Below are 21,885 nucleotides of genomic sequence, written 5' to 3' on the forward strand. Positions count from 1 at the left end.
CATGTGCAAGAGAAAAGGAAATTTCTATGGGTAGCGATAGCAAGGTACAAGCACATTAAAAACATGATTTAAAGTCTTTTAGATTTTCCAGTATTCATGCCACACAATGTGAGTCACGAAATAAGATTTACCACCTAGGAAGGAAAGAGGATTACGATGTGAGGTACAAATGACTTCAGATACAAGAATTGGATAGATTACTGTTTTATATGAGGCACACAAAGGTGATAAATAAAACCTAAGAGTCAGCAATCATGCCATATATACAAATGACTAGATATTCTACTTTTGTTCTCATGGCACAAAGCCATTTTGTGTCTGAAGATATGCCAGGAATCTCAGCTCTTCTGTCCATTTATTATTGGGTCATATTCAATCTCTTGATATACTATGAAACATTTAAACTGCAAAATTTAGTGTTGTAACATTTTGCCAGAGATTACAGTTTTATTTGGAACTGCTCCTAATAATTAGAAAGGAAACAGAGAAAATAGATTTTGTAGAAAGAGATGGTTTCGTAATCAACACAAATACTGGAAGAATTTTCATCATAAAAAATTTCAGAGGTCTATAAGAGGTCTCCCTCTTCCCCAAACTGCAAAGAGCACTTCTAGATACATACATACATACACACACACACACACACACACACACACACACACACACACACAGAGACCATAGACACAGGACTTTGTACAGACCTTAATTTGAGTAGAGTTACCCTGCTAACCTTTCTTACAATGTGATTACTTTCTTATACAGTAGCAATCAGGAAAAAAAGACACGGGGGGAGGGGGGTTATAATTTATAAAAACACCTGTGGGTAAGACAAAGGTTGCATGCTTTAAATACTGAACACTTAGAGACTTCTTCATATGAAATCATTCATTTCACGTATTACCTCTACAACAAAGGCTTGTTAGGCTTTGGAACAAATGGAGGCTTGCACTAGCATGGCAATATAGCATTGGAACAGGTCAAAGTCCCTTCCCAATTTTGGACCCCTTCCAGAACCAGGATGTGGTAGATTCTATTCTGATTCAGAATATTTGTTCCTACTCCATGGGAGAAAATTCAACATTTCTGCCATGTTCATAGTGTGTTTCACCATGTAGCTTATTTTTTTTAATATATTAAATTTATTGTCAAATTGGTTTCCATACAACACCCAGTGCTCATCCCAAAAGATGCCCTCTTCAATACCCATCACACACCCTCCCCTCCCTCCCACCCCCCATCAACCCTCAGTTTGTTCTCAGTTTTTAAGAGTCTCAAAAATATGGAACGCTTCACGAATTTGCATGTTATCCTTGTGCAGGGGCCATACTAATCTTCTCTGTATCGTTCCAATTTTAGTATATGTGCTGCCGAAGCGAGCACTCACCATGTAGCTTATATTGCCTCTCACAGTGAAATAATTTTATTTTTCCACCCTCTGATATGAGGAATGGCAATTTGATTCACTTTGGCTGATGGGTTGTGAAGAACTAGTGTGTGTCTCTTCTGAACACAAGTTCAAGAGTATTTATGGTTCCACCACCTCTTTTCCCTGTGCCACAAGACCTGTCATAGCCAAACAAAAATGGCTTCTACGGCCTGGAGTGAAAATAAAGAAGAGGAGTACTACAAACACCAAAGCAAAAGGTAACATAAACAAAATAAAATGATACTTTGTTTTTTAAGTCATTGAGATGTGCAGGTTGTTATTATAGCATACTCTAGTCTATCTTGGGGATACACAGAATGACACAGAAGGTGGCATAAATATTTTTAAATAAATAATATTTTATAAACAATGTAATATTTTAGTATATTTTATACTTAATATCATTTCATTAGAAACTTAGCCAATCATTTTGACAAGTGGTTAACCAGAGTTACACCAGTTGATTGTAACCATTTTATCTTCAGTTGGTGGTTCAGTAACATTACACCTGATCCCATGGTTTACACACCATCTCAACTGATCCTTTGTACCATTTAGTAATATTTCAACAGGTTTCAAATGCTTTGAGTTAGCAATTTCGATTTTAGGAAAACTTGAAATCAATAAACAAATGCATAAAGCTTTTTGTGCAAGCATTTCTTACATTATTTTAAAAAAATAGTGAAAACAAACAATATCCAACAACAGCAGATGAGCTAAATAAATTCAGGTATACCTTTAAAATAAGCAGAATATTTCACATCATAGAGGAACATTTAAACCTGTGATAAATGTTCAAAATACACTGAGAAAAAAATCATATTGTAACACAATATATATGGTATGATCCCAAAGTTATTAAAATTATATAAATGAATAAAATTATGGTAATGTAAAAACAGGTACTTTTTTTCTTATACTTACCTATGCTTTCAATATTATATGCTACGACTTTGTATTATTATAATGAGGTAATAATGATGTTCTATGGAATATTACTGAATGGAAGAAAAGCACATGACTGTATGATACACCAAAGTTGTGTTGACGTATACACATAGTACATCTTTAGAACAATGTACATAGAATTATTAATGTTGATTAACTGTGGTGCGAAGCAAAGGACCAGAAAACTTCCACTTTATTCTCTGTACAGTTTAATATTACATTTTTATAATAAGCACATAGTAATTTATAATTTGAAAACTTCACTAATGTTATTAAACATACAAACACATGAACACACACATGCATGTGCACACACACACATTTTGGGCCTTGTAAAATGAGAGCCAGTTAAACTTAGTGTCTTCACTATTATAGAGAGATGTCCTCACTGAATAGAATAGGGACACAGATATTCAATTTTCAAAACCTTCAAGGTGGAGTAAAAGACTAAACCCAGGCCAACTTGAATACTGTATTTGGAATTATTCTTAGTGCTCATATTACACTAAAGTAAACTACTAATTTATCTCTAAAGAGAGAATGTACTGGTCACACCTACATTTTCCAGGCTCTGGTCCAATATTTAAGCCTCAAAAACAAAAATCACTTGAAGAAAAAAAAACAAAGGGCCTGGTCTCAAGAAACCAGGTCACAGAGCCTGAGAAAAAACAACTTCACACACACCAAAAAAAAAAAAAAAAAAAAGAGGTGAGGCTTGGGTTTCTCAATGGATCACTCTGCCTGTAATTTGAGATTGGCCAACTCTGACCTATAATTTCATTCATCTCTACACTAGATGTATTTTCTAGGAAAACAATGATTGTTTAGGAGTAAATGAATTACAAAATTATTTATCTTAAAGATGTATTTCCATTGGATCATTAGAACATAATATATTTTAATTTCTAAGAATGTTAAAAGCAGAAGGATTTTCAGAGGAAAAAATTATTATATAATATTGTCCCCTTTCCTTATTGTTAAAATGTGCTTGTTTCACTTTTTGTTTGGATTTATATTCTAACAGAACTCACTCTTAAGAATACAATATGATCCATGACTATTTATGGTTCTACAAGTTTCATAATATATCCCAATATAACTATTATAGCAGAGGAACAGAATTAACAAGGATAAGGGTAATTGAATCATAATGCATAGTCTATGAAGTTAAAAATGTTTTTAATCATTAATGTAGCAATGACTAAAGGAATATAATTCTTAGCAATTCTAAGTAGGCTAAGGTCTGACTATAACAATCCCTCTTACAACACTAAATTAGCCCTACAGTTTCAGTGATTACAATAAGAAATGCATTAAAAATATAACATCTATCTGCTTGGAGTACACTTGGACTTGGCTGTCAACATTGCAAACTGACATGATTCATAGATATTCAAGGCCATGAAAGAACCACACTCTTTCATCCCGTGATTTGTCAAGAACAAATTGGAAGGGGGGTGGGGGGGAAGAAAGCATTTGTGGCATTATCTAAAATAGTAGAAAATTGGAGCAAAGATAAATACCCAAAAAATAGGGGTACTGTTAAAACTTTTAGTGAGACTATGATATTTTATGTACATTTTATGACCATTCAAAATAAAGTTATAAATCTTAATGACATTGGAGAACATGTATGATCCACCCTGATATTTTGGTGTCTAACACAGGTCATGCAATGTGAGATGAAACAAGACAGGACACAAAATATTTGTTGTGATTCAGGGGCACCTGTGTGGCTCAGTCAGTGAGCGTCCGAATTCAGCTCAGCTCACGATCTCATGGTTGGTGGGTTTGAGCCCTGTGACGGGCTCTGTGCTGACAGCTCAGAGCCTGGAGCTTGCTTCAGATTCTGTGTCTCCTCTCTCTGCCCCTCACCCTCTTGTACTCTGTCTCCCTCTCTCTCAAAAACAAAGAAACATTTAAAAAAATAAAGAAATATGTTTGCTGTCATTCAGTGATGTAGAACACCTATCCATGTGGGCAAAGATAAGAAAGGGAAGAAGTGTAACTGGAAGTACCGTTGTATTAGTTGGTAGGGGGTTAGATGGTTTATTTTTCTTTTAGAGAAATTGCATAGTGTTCTATTTTTATTTTTGTAATTATAAAAAAACTGGACAAAGAAAAAATACACACTTTCAAGTCTATATGTTCAGAACAAGTGATGTATTGAAACACACAAAAAAGATCTGAAAACTTAGTATGTAACCGTGACTTTCAAACCAACACTTTCTGTAGATGACACAGTATCAAAGATCACATTATATCAACTATTACCAGTTTCAATCTGCCTTTTGATTTTATCTATTTACCTAGTGTTTGACCAATTTTTTCTATTAAGGTCCAGTCATTCTGGCTTGTGATTGACTGGCTGGAATGATTTCAATTAGATAACTACGGTCAAGGTGGAACACTATTTTCTCTAAGTCCTGTTCAAGTGGGTAACCAGAGAGGTGACATATGATAAGAAACATCTGAGCCAGGGCTAGCTGTACCTGCCAGACCTACTCTAATGTTGACTCGAGATTTCCTAAAGCAAAAATCAGTCAACAATTCAAAATCCCACAGTTCCCGTAAGATTGTAGATCACTCTGTTTCAAAGCCCGGTATAGGCGGGAGGGGGCGGGGGGGGGGGAAGCTAACGTAAGGTGAAAATTAAGGGATGATCGCTGTATCCTACACATTTCTATTAAATGGCAAATATTTTTTAAAGTTTCAGAGAGGCAGAAATGCAGGGCTCAGGTTCTAAGAGGCTGATTTTGCATCGCAGAAGCTGCAGTACCTCAGCTGAGACCCCTGCATTCAAAAAAGGCCCTAGTGGTTGTTCTGTGTTCCTGTTTCTTTTTGTTATTATGATTATTTTAACTTTCTTGGTTTTTGAGAGAGAGGGAAAGAGAGAGAGAGACAGAGAGAGAGAGAGACAGACAGACAGACAGAGTATGAGCAAGGAAGGGGCAGACAGGGGGAGACAGAATCGCAAGCTTGCTCCATGTACCCAGTTGTCAGCACAGAGCTGGAAGAGAGACTCAAACTCACAACCCATGAGGTCATGACCTGAACCGAAGTCAGATGCTTAACCAACTGAGCCACCCAGGGGCCCCCGTGTTCCTATTTCTAATACAAGTGTTATCCCTGGTGACAAATTATAATGTGCCTTTGTTTTTTTTTTCTTTTTTGAGGCCTACAAACAAGAAGTAGGATCAAATCCAAAACACCTTCTTTCAGTTTGAGACGTCAGTCCCCAAAGACTAAAGAAAATTAATTCTTTGATATATTCCTTTTTCTTTATTTCTTAAACTCTCACAAAAAAAAAAAAACAAAAAAAACAAAAAAAAAAAAAAACAAAAACAGCCACCTTCTCAAACTCTGGACCTATCTCTAGAAGAATTACTGAAAACATCAGAGTAGTGAGTCTCATGGTATTTTTATTTTTTTATTACTATTTCAGTAATATTAGATAACAGATAGATATTAGATAACATATATGACATTCAATGATGTTTTAACAGATTTTCTGATTTGTCTGCCAAGAATGAACAAATATGTTTATTGAGTAGTATGGAAGAGAGGTATTCAGCCTGCTCATTGAATAAAAACGTAGGTTTTCTTTAACCAAGTGAAAATGAACATTTGTGGGAAAATAAAATGTCTTCACCCTTGCTGAAATATATTAACCAGTTTATACCAGAGGCTAATACCCCAAATTCAAAGATAAATGGAAAACATTTTCTTTATATTTACTATATAGGTCATGATACAGAAACAAAAAGTTACTTTTTGATACCTGAAAACAGGTAAGCTTTTACCAGTGGACAATAAAAAATATATTAGGAATAGATAGATATAGATGATGTAGATGATAGATATAGATATAGATAGATATGACAAACACACAGGTAATATCATACTTAGTAGTGAGAATCAAAAGATTTTCCTCTAAGGTCAGGAACAAGACAAGAATGTCCACCCTTATTGTTTTACTCAAGATAGTATTGGAGGTTCTAGCTGTAGGAATCAGACAAGAAAAATTAATAAAAGGTATCCAAACTGGTAAGAAGAAATAAAACGGTTACTCTTTGCAGATCATATGATATCATATGCAGACAATTCTAAAGACATCACCAGAAAACTCTTAGAACTAATAAATGAATTCAGTTGCAGGCTACAAAATTAATATACAAAAGTCTGTTGTATTTTCACATGCTAATAATAAAGTAGCACAAAGTTAAGAAACAATCCTATTTACAATTGTATCAAAAAGAATAAAACACACCTAAAAAATTTAACGAACTGGATGAAAGACTTACACCCTGAAAACTATACAACACTGATGAAATAAATTGAAAGTGATGCAAACAACTGGAAAGATATTTCATGTTCATGGACTGGAAGAATTAAAATTATTAATGTGTCTATAAGATCCAAAGCAATCTACAGATTCAATGCAATCCCTATCAAAATAATGATGTTTTTTTTCACAGAACTAGAAAAAAGAATACTAAAATTTTTATGGAACCCAAGAAGGTCTCAAATAGTCAAAAACATCTTGAGAAATAAAACAAAACGGGAGGTATCACAATCCCAGATTTCAAGATATTTCAATGTTGCAGTAATCAAAACAGTATGGTACTGGCACACAGTCACATAGACCAGTGGAACAGATTAGACAGCCCATAAATAAACCCATGATTATATGGTCAACTAATCTATGACAAAGGAGGCAAGAATTTATAATGGGGAAAAGACAGACAGTCTTTTTAACAAAGGTGTTGAGAAAACTAAACACCTACATGCAAAAGAACAAAACTGTACCACTCTCTTTCACTACACATAAAAATAAACTCAACACAGATTAAAGACCAGAATGTGAGACCTGAGACCATAAAACTCTTAAAACATAAGCAGTAATTTCCTGAACATCAACCTTAGCAATATATTTATGGAAATTTTTCTGCAGACAAGGGAAACAGAAGCAAAAATACACTATTGGGACTTCAACAAAATAAAAAGCATCTACACAGCAAAGGAAATCATCATCAAAACAAAAAAAGCAACCTACTGAATAGGAGAAAATATTCAAAAGTGACACACCCAATAAGGGGTTAACATCCAAAATATAGAAAGAACTTCTACAATTTAACATCAAAAAAAGACCCCAAAACAAAAAAAAATAAATAAAACACATACACACACATACACACACACAAATAATCCAATTAATAAATGGACAAAGGACCTAAGTAAGTATTTTTCCAAAGAAGACATCCAGATTGCCAATAGATACATGGAAAGATGTCCAACATCAATCATCATCAGGGAAATGTAAATCAAAACCACAATGAGATATCACTTCATAGCAGCCAAAATGGTATCAAAAATATAAGAAACAAAAATTCTGCAGAGAATGTGGAAAAAAAGGGAACTCTCATGCACCATTGGTGGAAATGTAAACTGGTGTAGCCACTATCAAAAATAGTATGGAGGTGCCTTGAAAAATTAAAAATAAAACTACCATATGCTCCAGTAATTCCACTACTGAGTATTTATCTAAAGAAAGCAAAACCACTATTTTCAAAAGATACATGTACCCTTATATTTATTGCAGCATTATTCACAACAGCCAAGATATGGAAGCGACCCAAGGGTCCATGGTTAGATGAGAAGGATAAAGATGTGGTATATATCTACAATGGAACATTACTAACCCATAAAAGAATGAGATCTTAAAATCAGTGAAATAAAAATAGACAATAAAATAAAGAGAAAGAGAAAGAATATAAGACTTTCTTATATCACCAAGTACAGAGTCATTTCCATTAAAGTTACATTGTATCAAACCTTGCACTTTTCTTCACATATTTTTTCAACAATTACACTTGAAATCCACCTCACTGTTTCCAGTTTTCTCACCCACCTGAACTGCCTCAAAATGTCATAGCATCTATGATACTTTCTTATAGCTGCTGTATCCAGTTATTCTATAGCGTACCATCAAAAGGTCATCAGTTCCATTGATTATATATAAATAAAAAGAAAATAACTGAGATTAGGAGAGGAAGTGTTTAAAAAATAAAGCCAATTCTTGACCTGTCACAAATTTAGAAATATAAAAGCATTTAAAAATATGCAAAGCCAGGATAAAAGAAAAATCTTTATTTCAAGCAATAAACATGGAATTTTTCAAATAACTTAATGGTATTTGTTAAGGGATTGAATCTTTCCAGAAAGAATAAATTCATTATTTCTTTCAAAGATCACAGAATGTATTTATGGAAACTTTATAACTCTTCATGTATTTGAGAGAGTAACATGTAAAACAAACATCAAATAATTTTACTGGACCGAGAAAACCAAGACTGATGGTTGATAAATATAGTAAAGCAGATTCTGGTTAACTTGGGTAAGAACAGTATTTGATTAACTTTATTTAAAAATGGAATACATTTCTGAAGGACATAATGAGTGCACAGTCATTGGAGTAGTTTTTATCTTTAGGTGGAATAAAAAAAATGTGTGACCAAAATGATAGGAAGTATGAACAAAACTAGGTAACACAGATAAATGAAACAGTAGTGGGAGTAGGGGTTAGACTTTAGGAATAGGGAATTAGAATCCAACATTTGGAATTTCAGGAGTCATTGAAGAAACCATTTTCTAACACCTTGCAGTATTAATCATATATAAAAATTTATAAAGATACATTTATTTATTTGAGAATTTCATTAGAAGCATCCAATATGAAACAATGATTCAATTTGCCCAAATCTTAACACGTTGAGATCTCTCTAAAGTGTTAATTGATTTTAATTTATACTTGTATTAACTTACTTAACTTCTTCCCATGGAATCAGCCCATTTTCACTCACAGCCTTGGAGAACCCATATTGCTTTCCCCACCCACCCCCAATCCACCCCCCCCCACCACGAATCCTAAGTCACTTTCAAAAGCAAGGAACCAAAACTTTTCCCACAATCCTTTACTCATATATTTTATCACTGGTCCCTGGAATCTAGTACCGCTATCCCCTGTTTAATGATGTTGGCTTAACACATCAATTTTGATGAACAATTCTTGATTTTCATTTCTCTCGCCTTTCTTTTTCTGAGTCTACGTATCTTCAAGGAGGAGAGTGGCTTGGGGGCAAGGAATCCCTCTGTTCCTTACCCCAACCACAACAGTCCTACTCAGTATCATCAGTCACCCAAATCTGGACAGAATTTCTCAACAATCTCAACTAGTACAGAGGTCAGCTATCATGTACCTAATTATTGAATATTGCTGGTACTCTCTCCTTTGAAAGCCAACTCCCTCAGTACTTTTTTCTCCTTTCAGTGTTCATATAAAAGATAACACTGGTACATCTCAAGCAAAATTCAATTTTTCAATCACATTCTATAAATTTTTGGTGGAATGGGGAGAAGAAAGGCAAAGAGTGACATGGGAGGAAGAAGTGTTTGAATTATGTTATAGATCATCATTGAAAAGCCACAATTAAACTTTAAAATTTTTAATTTAACATTTTTAAAATAATTTGGGCAAAACTGGAATGTAGTGAAAACCTTCTTGAATGTCCTCAACTAAATGGAACTCCTGGATTACCTGGTATTCTCAATTCTCTCTACCATGTACCACTCTTGCCTACATCACACTGTATGTTTGCTAATATGCTTTAGCACATGGCACACCTGTTTATCTGCTCCCATGAACTGAGATGCATACTTGTTCATGTGGCTCCTGTACTATTTCCTAAATGTATGAACTTGTTCTTGTAATTATGGCATTTAACTGCAATTAAATATTAATGATAATATTTTAAATATTACATAAACTTATGAAATGTGTCTGGAAGAAAAGAGAATCCCCACTTGTATGAAAACCAAATTGAATGCTTTGTTAACACCTGACATCAATGAGTCACTAAAAGCCTTGTTGTCAAATAGACATGGGTGGGAAAATGCCATAAAGTAGAGAGAGAAAAAAAAACAAAAAAACATGCAAAATACATGAATGAATGAATCAATGAATCAATCAATCTTGCACTACAGTTGCTTGGCAATTTTTTCTTTTTAAAAATGCTACATTTAGTTTAGAAAAACTGGAAACAGAATTAAGTATTATATTCTAGGAGTGGTTTATGTAAGCACAATGACTCAGAATTCAGTGGTGTAAAGAAATTCCAACAAAGAGCACGGTCATAGACCAATGCATTAGAGAGGAGTGTTAAACAATTTTTCTATAATTCCTTCCTCCTGCCAATTTATTTACGCAATTGACCAAAAATTGCTCCCAATTTTATCAGATGAGTTTCTATTTTTACCATAAATCTCTTTGGATAGTCTAGCTCTCGGTCTTTAGTTATTTATAGCAAATTTGAAAGACAAGAGAAATATACTCCTCTATACCCTTCATCTAGATTCACCATTTGTTGGCATCTGTCACTTTGGCTTTCCCAATTTTTCACTCCACACTGTTCACTTTTACTACTTTTACTCTATATAGTATTATTTTTTTGTTATTTGTGTCTATTTCTGTTAGTGAAATTACTGTAGTATAACTTGCAGATATCACACCGTTTTACTCCTACCAAATTCAGAAAATTTAGCCTGGACCCTTTCTAGTGTGTACTGTATACAGTCTGCAACTACATTTAGGAAAACATGTTAAATTCAACTAAAATCTATTTAAATAGAGTTTGACATTGGTGTGACTAAAAATTAGAAGCCAGGGAAAAATGTCATCTTTCTCACAGTTAAACTCTGAAACAAACACATAATAGATAATAGTAATAGGATGTCACCAAAAGTAGACAAATGTTTAAAAAGGAAGAGGAGATTGAACCTTACTGAAACCATTAATATGTACTGGGAATAAGTGCATCACTCAGAAACGAAGAAGGAGAAGCTACTCAGTCACTGAACAGCAAAAGTGAGTAACAGAACCTTCCAGCACTGCTATTTAAGCATGGTATAATTAGCTAATGCTCTCTTAGTAGATATGGTTTTGGTGGCATTTTCATGTCTATTGTATGGTAGGGTGGATTAAATAAACTTGGTAAATATTCAGATCAAATAGTAAATTCTTTTAGAATTTAATGCACATCTGGGTGCCTGGGTGGCTCAGTTGGGTAAGCGTCCATTTTCAGCTCAGGTCATGATCTTATGGTTCATGAGTTTGAGCCCCAGATCGAGCTCTCTATTGTCAGCACCAAGCCCACTTTGGATTCTCTGTCCTCCTCTCTGCCCCTCCTCCACTTGTTCTCTCTCTCTCTCCCCCCCCCCCCACCCAAACTAAATAAACTTAAAAAAAAAATTCGATGCTCATCAAACAGTAAAAATTGATGTAATTTTCTAACATATTGCTTGTTAAACAAAGATACAAAAACAATGGGAGAAGAGATCTTCATATGTTATCAGATTTAACTTCTATATAACTTTTGAAAGTGTATTTGTTAATTTTAACATGATATCACTTTATCCACTCAAAAATCTTCAAAAGCTCCCCACTGTTTATACAATAATGGCAGTTTTTGACCCAGAGATTCTAAGTTGTTCATAATTTAGTCTTTTCCTCCACTTGTGACCTAAATCTTTAACTTGTGACCTAGAATATTATTAACATCTACTACATGTCCCTCTGTTTGGTCAAATCAGTCACTCCTGTCTTCCCAAAACATCTTTTCTTTCTCTTTTCTATGCTGATGTTCAATTCTCCTGAGCCTCTGTTATAAAATATTGATCATGCCACATTGTAATGGAGCCTGAGGCAAAAGGAAAAACAGTAATACTTTATTTAAATTATATGATTTTGTTCACCATGATAACCGTTTGGAGTTAATATTGATTTTGTAAAATACTGCATTCAAATAGGACTAATCTTGATTACTGAGATTTTGGGAACCCCCTTAAGTTTTGTACTTGAGGCAAAAACCACATTTGTTTCACCTTAGAAGCTTCCTTGTGAAGATTTCCTAATTCCCATAGCTAAAAGTAAACTTTCTCATTTGAAATCCCAGTGCACTTAGTTTCTCTCTCTTCTATAATACTGAAGAGTTCTACCTTCATCACCCCAGTATCTGAGTTCATTAAGAGCAGAAAGCTACAGATATTTTTGCTTTACCTTCATTACTTAGCACTCTCTAGCACAGATTTAATGTGGAAAAATAAAGATAAGAAGCAAAACATTCTAATGGCAAATTGAGAATTCACTGAGTGTACTTCAATTTTTTCTCTACTTAGGAAAATTCTTATAATGACTCTTTAGAAATACAAAGAACAGCAGACTGTGGATTAGTATTTTATTCACTGAAGAAATACTAACTGGGTATATACTACATCCATGTGCCCTTTGGGGGAGAGAGTATCCAGAAGTAAATGTGTCAGATACAGTCCCTGAAGATGCACTGTAAAGGGAGAAAATTCAAGAATTAGATGTTATTGCTCACTGCAATGAGTGATATGAAATAGAAAGCAGGCCCCGTTAAGGATGTCTATGCAAAAATCCTGTTAACAATGAACGACTGAGAACATCAAAATAAAATTACATGAAAAAGGTAAAAACTGGAGCCAGGCTTGGAAACCCTCATTTTTGTTCTACTGGGATGTCCTCATATATCATGCACTTACTAGGGAATGTTTGAATAGTTGATTGCCTAGTACCAAATGGGTTTCCACTACAAACTAAGAAAAGCAAAGAGAGAAACAAACACCCAGAACTTATTTTCCCATGCTCTATATAGCTCAACTAACAAAGTGACAACCTCAGCCAAAAATTCTAGATGATTTCTAACTGTCCTTTCATTTTGTTAACCAGAGTAACTACAACTATACTTCTCCCAATATGATATTTAAACACAGCCAAGAGAGAACCAATCACACAACCAATGTCTTCTGCTTGGGGGAGAAGGAAGCCACAAGGCATACAGAGCAGCTATTTTTTCAAATTGAAAACACCATTGATAGTTAGAGATTACATATTTTGTGAACTAGATAAAGGTTTTTATCATAAAAAGAGAGAGATTTCTCCCTTAGATTTAATCATTTATCGTGACTTATTGTTTAATACCCATAGCACGTCAGGAGCTTTATAAAAAATGCTTTCTTGTCTCCCATAGTGGAAGAAGTCAAGCCCCAAGCACCCTCCCCCAGCCATCTCTGGTGAATGGAGCAAGTCATTAAAGAGGAATTTGAATTGAGGAGTTTTTCATGGGATTTTCTGTCAAGACTTCTAAATAGAGAGCCAATGAATGGGCCCTTACTTACAAACACAGCCTTGTTGCATGTGGGCTGAGCAAACAGACACCATTGTGGGGACAGGTGGAAAAGAAATATGAATGGACAGTGCAGTTTGCTGCTGTGGAGAATCTCATTACCAAGTGACTTTGTGAATGGCCTCCACGTCTGGGAGTGTAGCCACCCTTCCATAAACCCTCGGTCTTTTCCCATGTGCATCTTAGAGATCAGCAACAATAGAAGGCACAACTTGAAATTCTTTAGAATGGAAATGTCTTTTTCCCCTCCCTCTACTTCTTCTTATTTAAAACACAATTCTAATTTGGGAGTTCAGCTCCTGTACCTTTCTCATGGGAACTGAAAACGCTAAATGAAAGTATGAAGATTTCTTTTTGGGAAGACTACTGCAAAGAAGTTTCTCATAAACTTGACAGCCCCCAATGCTAATGGACATACCTAAAGAGACAGAGTCCTGTGTCCTATTGCCCATGTACAGGCCTTTCTAAAAGAACTATGATCCTTACAACCTGTAAGAGACTAACATGAATGCTCATCTATAATTCCCAAGAGATCAATAGGCAATAAAGAACTTCCCACAGCACCAACCTTGAATAAACAGTATTGATATAAACCAGGTGCCCATTGCCGTGTTGCCCCTCTTTCAAGGAACTGTTAAATGACAGGAGTAACTTCCAAGGTCAAAACCCTGGGGGAGTACTTTTTCCTCTATGGAGAAAAGCAGATATACTTTGGGGATTTATAAACACCTGGGGATAGATTATTTGCAACAATATGGGCACTAGCAGAATAACAAGAGAGCAATCTCTGATTTATTGCATATCTTTTTCTAAGTAGCAGAGAGCAAACCAGTAAAATGTAATAGCATATAGCAGGAGTTCCAAGCTGAGCTCATGCAGAGTCCACTGAGGTAGTTTTGACAGGTATAAGTGGTGAGGTGTGCCCCTAGGAAGTCTATTAACATGAAAGATTGGGGAGTAATCTTGAAACACAAAACTAAAGCCAACTGACTCTACAAGAAGCAGAACAGGGTACTACAAGCTATAGACGCGGCAGAGATATTCTTAGTATATGACAGTTGCTTGGGTTTCTCTCCCAGCCCAGACCCCTTTCTATTCAGGCTTTACTTTTCTGAAGAGCAAAGGACTGTTAAAATAAAACCTGAGAGAAAGTTGTTTTGCAGAAGCCAATGGGGAAAATGCAAACAGTGCAGGAAACCCATAGGTGTCTTAGTGATACAGTATCTCTATACAACACAAACCTGGGCTCCTGGGCTCCAACTGCTGCAAGATTCACCTGCACTGATGGGTAGCAGTGGTACCTAGTGGACCAAGTAGCTTCATAGAAGTGGCTGTGATGAAAATGCATGGGGAGAATCAGGCAGCCTATATGACAATGGTGGCATAAATGACAACGACACCATTAGGGGGCAGTGTTCCCTGAAGCCACATGGGCTATAAAGTCCAGTAGACCGGAAGTGAGATCAATGTCCAATGAAGGGAAGGGTTCACTGACCAAAGCAAGCAGCAACAGCCATTTACAAAGAAGACTGGAAAAGGCGAAGGAAAACATGTTCTATGATCTCTGACTCGTCTCCTTTTGGAGCACACAAGGGACACTCCTTGGGTATTTCTAGAAATACTTAGCTGTGATGAGAATCAGAGAAACACGGGTGACACAGAACATTCCCACATTACATTCATCAACCATGAGATTAATTAAACCTCACATGCGTACTTCACCCTCTCCCCTCTACTACTGTCAAATCTGATTTGAGGTGTGGTACAAGATGACAGGGTTTCTGAGGCAACGTCACTGAAAGATACAGAAATTACAAATAAAGACCAATATGTTAACTCCCCATTAAGATTCTCCATAGCTGTTATTAAAAACAATCATACATATGTCAAAATCACTTTCACTCTCAGCTCCCTCACTTTTAGGAGATGAATGCACCTTAGGAAAATATGCACCTGGCAAGCTCACTTTTTGTCTCTTTTCCACCATCACACCATATCCTTCTCTCCAACCCAGACTGTACCTCTCAATTTTCAATGGTGTTCGATGTGTCGATTTCCTACCTATCCCTCAAACTTTCACTGTCTACTCTCTGTATCTTCTTTCATCCCTCCCTCTCAGTGAGCTTCCTCTTCCATTTCCTCTTAGTTGGGAGACTTCAGGGTTTTAAATGACCACATTCTTAATATGAGACACTAATATCGGGAAAAAAAAAATCTAAATCAAGTTGAAGCTGCATTAGGAGAGGCATGGTGTCAAGACTAAGGGAGAACATCTGGCTATACTTGGCACTAGCCAGATTACATATCTCATCTTAAATACTGTTTTCAGAGAACATCACAGGTTAAGAACACCACAATCAGGTAGTGAGTGCTTTAAGAAGAATTAGGACTATCACATCACTTGTATCTGGCACACTGCACAACAAAAGACATATTGAATAAATATCTCAGAGTGTCAACTTTTCTCTTTCTGCATAGAAGTTGTGCAAATAAGGCCACAGGCTGGATTTAAGAGCTGAACACCCTGGTTTCAAATCCTACCTCCAGCATTTATTACAGAATCTAGATCAGTTTAACTTCTAAACAACCTCTTTGGCTCAGTTTACACAATCATCCACCAGGCATATTACAGCATATACTCCCTAGGGTTAATGTGAACATTAAATGGGCTTAAGTTATTTAAATATTTAGAAAAATACTTGGCGCTGAACAAGTAATCAGTAAATGTCAGTTATTATTTAGGAATCTTTCACTGGCCTTAGGTTAAAAATTATAACTTTTTACTATAGCTTTCACAAAAATCAGTCTAGAAAAAAAAGTAAAACCCACCATCAAAGAAAAAAACAACAGACAATGTTGTCTTTATGCCTTTACATATGGACATGGGTCTAAAATATTTTCCACTTTAAGATACAGATAAAATTTGAAATATAACTCTATACTATCTGTGCAATTTTCCACCCATACATCTTTCAGTATATGGGCTCTAATATATTTTTTCTTGGCTCTAGGCTGTAGAAAAATTTGGGAGACAATGAGACATTATAACCAACAGTCTTCAGGAATACTATTTCTAACAGTAGCCAAGTGATGAGACATTTGATTCCAGCCACTCTTTTCAGTGAGAAAGCAAAGAAACTCAGTCGTGGAATTTATTTGAGGAACTCACGTTTGAAATAACTCAGGAATTAGCAGCTTTCTCCAGTTCACCTTATGGACCTGCTTATGACCTGAAGCAACAAACCTATGCCATGCCTTGGATTACTTTTTTTTTTTTTTTTGGATTCAATTTGGAAGGTGATTCTGAAGTCTCATGAAAGCCTAAGCAATTAATGAACCAGTTCTCAGTGCTGATAGGGCCAACAGTTGCACACTAATTTGGGTATCTTACACATGGTGGTATTGATGTGTCACACTTTTTTTTTAATATGAAATTTATTGTCAAATTGGTTTCCATACAACACCCAGTGCTCATCCCAAAAGGTGTCCTCCTCAATACCCATCACCCACCCTCCCCTCCCTCCCACCCCCCATCAACCTTCACTTTGTTCTCAGTTTTTAAGAGTCTCTTATGCTTTGGCTGTCTCCCTCTCTAACCTCTTTTATTTTTCTTCCCCTCCCCCATGGACTTCTGTTAAGTTTCTCAGGGTCCACATAAGAGTGAAAACATATGGTATCTGTCTTTCTCTGTATGGCTTATTTCACTTAGCATCACACTCTCCAGTTCCATCCACGTTGCTACACAGGGCCATATTTCGTTCTTTCTCATTGCCATGTAGTACTCCATTGTGTATATAAACCACAATTTCTTTATCCATTCATCAGTTGATGGACATTTAGGCTCTTTCCATAATTTGGCTATTGTTGAGAGTGCTGCTATAAACATTGGGGTACAAGTGTCCCTATGCATCAGCATTCCTGTATCCCTTGGGTAAATTTCTAGCAGTGCTATTGCTGAGTCATAGGGTAGATCTATTTTTAATTTTTTGAGGAACCTCCATACTTTTTTCCAGCATAAACTGGCTGAACCAGTTTACATTCTCACCAACAATGTCACACTTCTTACAGAAACCAAAAAGAAGGAAGTGACACTCAGGCTTCTCCATCATCTTATTGAAACAAATAAGAATAGATTAAAAAGAAGGAAAAGTCAAAACATTGTTTTATGATTGCTTGGTAGTTAATGTGTTTTAGTTAGGTCACGTTAACTTTCTATAAAGATAAATCTACCTTCTCTACTGTGTTTTTTTAATTATGGCATAAAACACATGTTCCATGTTCTTTTCAGGCATTATTAATAACTCATGTGTAAAGTCAGCCGTTTTGTGGTGACTTAACCAAGGAATATATTTTGGCATTTAAGAGTTAAACGGCCTGTCTAAACTCAGAGGAATTCTTCGTGGAGGCAGTGATCCAATTCTTATTCATTATTTTACCAACTACAATAAATTATTTCCTAAATGATGTTAAATTGCATTAGCAAAGGCGGAGAATGTGGAGGCTATAGGACTAGAAGAGTTACGTTACACAGGCTTTTCACCCTCCAATTCTCTCTGCCATATATGCTATAGATCTCCGGTGTTGCTCAGCCCCTATATCTCCTGTTCTGTGAGTCAATGAAGTGTGGTTTTCCATTTCTTAATTATAGCATCAGTCTGTGGATATAACACTACAACATCTTTATTGTCTCAGGCGTATATTGGAATCAGAAGGCAGCTGTCTATTGAGGCAGGAACAACTCAGACTGACACAGTTTGTAAGTTAACTGACGCTTTAATGACAGCTGATGTTAATGTTAGTGGATATGATACCTCTCAATATAGACCTGTTTCCTTTTTTTTTTTTTTTTCTGGCTAAGTTTATGGCAAAAAAACCCCATAAAACCCAAAAACTACTCAAAATCTGATTATTTTGCTTCCTTTAGTTTTCTATATTTCCAATACCCTCTGCCTAAATTTTTAAATCCTGTAATTTCTCAAGTGGTCCAATGTATCTCTAAGCCCATCAAACTCAGCCATTCATCCACAGCTTCACATTTCCTGGGACTTTCAAAAATACATTCCCATGAAACATTCTAAAAATGAAAAGGGTTAAACCAATGGTATGGGCTCCAGCAGTAGGATAGTTTGATATCAGTACTGCAGGCAGTACTTATACAACATACACCAGCCCACAGTGATGTTTGGGAGTTCACATTATGCAGCAACCTGCCTTCAAATTCCAATGTGCTGGTTATTCAATATGTGAGTGTCTTCGTCCATTCAAGCTGTTTTAACAGAATATCATAGTGTAGTAGAAGCCTTAGCAGGTTTTTGTGTTGGTGTTTGTTTTGCATTGTAAATGCCTGACTTCGGTGTTGATTGACAAGACATATACTTGAAAGATGGCTCTCTTGGGGCTCCTGGGTGGCTCAGTCGGTTAAGCCTCCGACTTTGGCTCAGGTCATGATCTCACAGTTTGTGGATTTGAGCCCAGCGTCGGGCTCTGTGCCGACAGCTCAGAGCCTGGAGCCTGCTTCAGATTCTGTGTCTCCCTCTCTCTCTGCCCCTCCCCGGCTCTCTCTCTCTCTCTCTCTCTCTCTCTCTTTCTCTCAAAAATAAATAAACATTAAAAAAAAAAAAGATGGCTCTCTTGAATAAACATATTGCCGGCCATACAACTAAATATAGAGCAGACTAGCTCCCCATACTGAGGTTCTTTTCTTTCAGACATCTTGGTTGATTTCGATAACTGACCACTTAAGTCACTTGTTTTTTTCTCCTCAAATTCCCCCTCATATGTTTTAAGTTCAATAAAGAGAGAGCCCAAGAAACCCTAAGTCCCCACCTACAACCCCAATAAAAGCAGAACCCCAGGCCTGTATGCTCTCTCTCTACCCATGACACCTCCGTGTCGCCCTATGTGTGCTGTGTAATTTCTATGTTTTGTAAATAATACATTTATTTTTTCAAAGTTCCCTGATGGTTATTCAGTGAGGGCGTCTTGCAATCATATAAGAACCCTAAGGGCTGGTCCAACCACAATACTGGTTAATGATAAACTGAGACCAGCATAAAACACTTAAATTGGGTAGCTTAGAAATTAATTTCTCACAGTTCTGGATTCTGGTAAAGCCAAGACAAATGAGCCACCAGATTCCTTGTCTAGTGAGAGTCCATTTCCTAGTTCAAGAAGACAATCTTCTTGGTGTGCCCTCACATGGTAAAATGAAGAGAGAGACCTGTCTGGGGTATCTTTTATAAGGACAGTAATCCCAGTCATGAGGGCTCCACCCTCATGACCAAATCACCCTCCTAAGACCCTACATCTAAATACCATCACATTAGGAATTAGGTTTCAACACTTGAATTTGTGAATAAATGTTCAGTCTGTGCAGTGATCTTGAGAAATTTGCTTAACATGTCCCTATGTTTCTCTGTGAGGATTTTCTGAGTTAAGTACACAGAATTAATGAGACCTGTGCCCAGAATAATGTAAACTTAATTCAATAAATATAAACTATTTTCATTATATCCAGATAGGTTTTATGTTTATGTTCTCGGAATCAAAAGGAAATGATATAAGCATACACTAATGGAAACATGTGGTAGAATGGGACGCAGCTTTATGACCTCCAGAGTCACTCTGGGCCCCAGTTTTCCTAAATTTGAGGTGGGAAGCATGTGCTCAGGGAGCAAGGAAGGAAAACACCTGGTTTCCTTACATATAGCAGACGTCAGCTCCACATTTATATTTCTCAAAGAAAGAGATTGGATATGGGTTTGTCTGTCTGGTTATTTTTTAACATCATTTACGGAATAATTCCATTGATCAGAGTCCGTGTCAAGCATCTTAAGTTGTCTGGCCTTCCACAGGCCAGGCTCATCGTGGGGCCATTTTGCAAGGTCCTGAACCAATATACTATGATAAGGCAGTAATGAACTTTATCTCCTTCTCTGAACTTATAGAGCTTTCGTGGTAAAGCAAGCTCTAGATAACTATGGGGCCTCTGAATAAGTATGTTTCAGGAATCACAGATAGACACACATCTTGTCCTGCAGTTCATGCAATTGGCAGTAGGGCAATTGCAGGACTGATTAAATTCTGAAATTCTGTGCAAATTCGCTGTAAAGCAATTCTCTGTTGAGATAGGGCTTAAGAAGCATTCAAGTATGTAGAAAGCATTGTTGAAGAGGCTTTAGTTGGTCCCATTATTACTATTAATTGTATTACTATTATAGACGGACTTAATACTCTAGTACGGTTAAAGAATGCAAATCACCTGATTTAGGAAATACTATACTATCTGTGATTTATGCTATAATCCAAACAGTTCTTACTATATGCCTAAAATTTTGATTAGCTGTTCAGTGGTCTGAAAACATAAGGAAGATTCTCCTATTTCTGAATAGCTACTGTGATTTTTTTTTCTTACAATGCTATCATTAGCCAGAGACTGCCACATTATCCATTCATTTTTTCATATAAAAAAAACTTTTCTCTCCTTGATTACATTTCAACTGTATATATTTTTAGGGATATTGGTCTATAGAGACACTAATGTCTTGATAGATATTATTTTTCTTTGAAGCCCAAGGTTTTTGGGAGTTAGTTGGTGTTGGGGGGCAGAGAATAGTGGAGTAATGTTTAAAACATAAAATGAAAAGAAAAAAGATATGGATTTAGTGCTGAATTTAACCCACAGAAGCTAGTACCAGGTTTCTAAAACTCCCCTTAAATGCCTAAGCTTTAGTTTCATTGTATATATGATACAATTAAATTTAGCCTCTAATGTAAAAGTAAAATAAAGGTTATAATAACATTTTTTGAACACCTAAAATGTTCTAGAAACAGTACTAGTAGAAATACAAAGAGAATAAGTTATAAAATTAGATAATAATATATAACTATATGCATACATATTATCTAAAGCTTATTATCACACCTCTAGGTTGAAGTTATGATGTCAGTTTCACATATGATTAAGTATATAATATGATGCTTTTTGGTGCTATTATAAAGAGACTCAAAGTTACAATTAAGGTTGAAAGATGCTTTTGAGCTATATGATTAAATATTATGATAAAAAGACCCATTGTAGTATTAAACCAGCCGAATTTTAACTTCCCTGGAAAACTCATGTCAAAAACCTGTTTGAAGTATTTAACATACTGTCGGTCACTTGTGTCAACATTTTGCCAAACTGTGAGTGATCTTGAGCAAATAATGGAAATCTGACCAGAAAAACCTCACCATCTACAAAATAAG

At 35.8% G+C, this 21,885-nt stretch overlaps 1 non-coding gene across 1 annotated transcript; it reads right to left on the reverse strand.

The window, feature by feature from the left end:
• Window positions 1–1,273: 1,273 nt before the first annotated feature.
• LOC124506630 (U6 spliceosomal RNA) lies at window positions 1,274–1,380 on the reverse strand. Its single transcript, XR_006960859.1, has one exon. It is a non-coding gene; the product is annotated as a U6 spliceosomal RNA (small nuclear RNA).
• Window positions 1,381–21,885: the final 20,505 nt, after the last annotated feature.

Source organism: Lynx rufus, unplaced genomic scaffold (genome assembly GCF_022079265.1).
Source record: "Lynx rufus isolate CCGP_SWC_20201006 ecotype Redwood Valley unplaced genomic scaffold, mLynRuf1.p SCAF_9, whole genome shotgun sequence".
Taxonomy (NCBI): domain Eukaryota; kingdom Metazoa; phylum Chordata; class Mammalia; order Carnivora; family Felidae; genus Lynx; species Lynx rufus.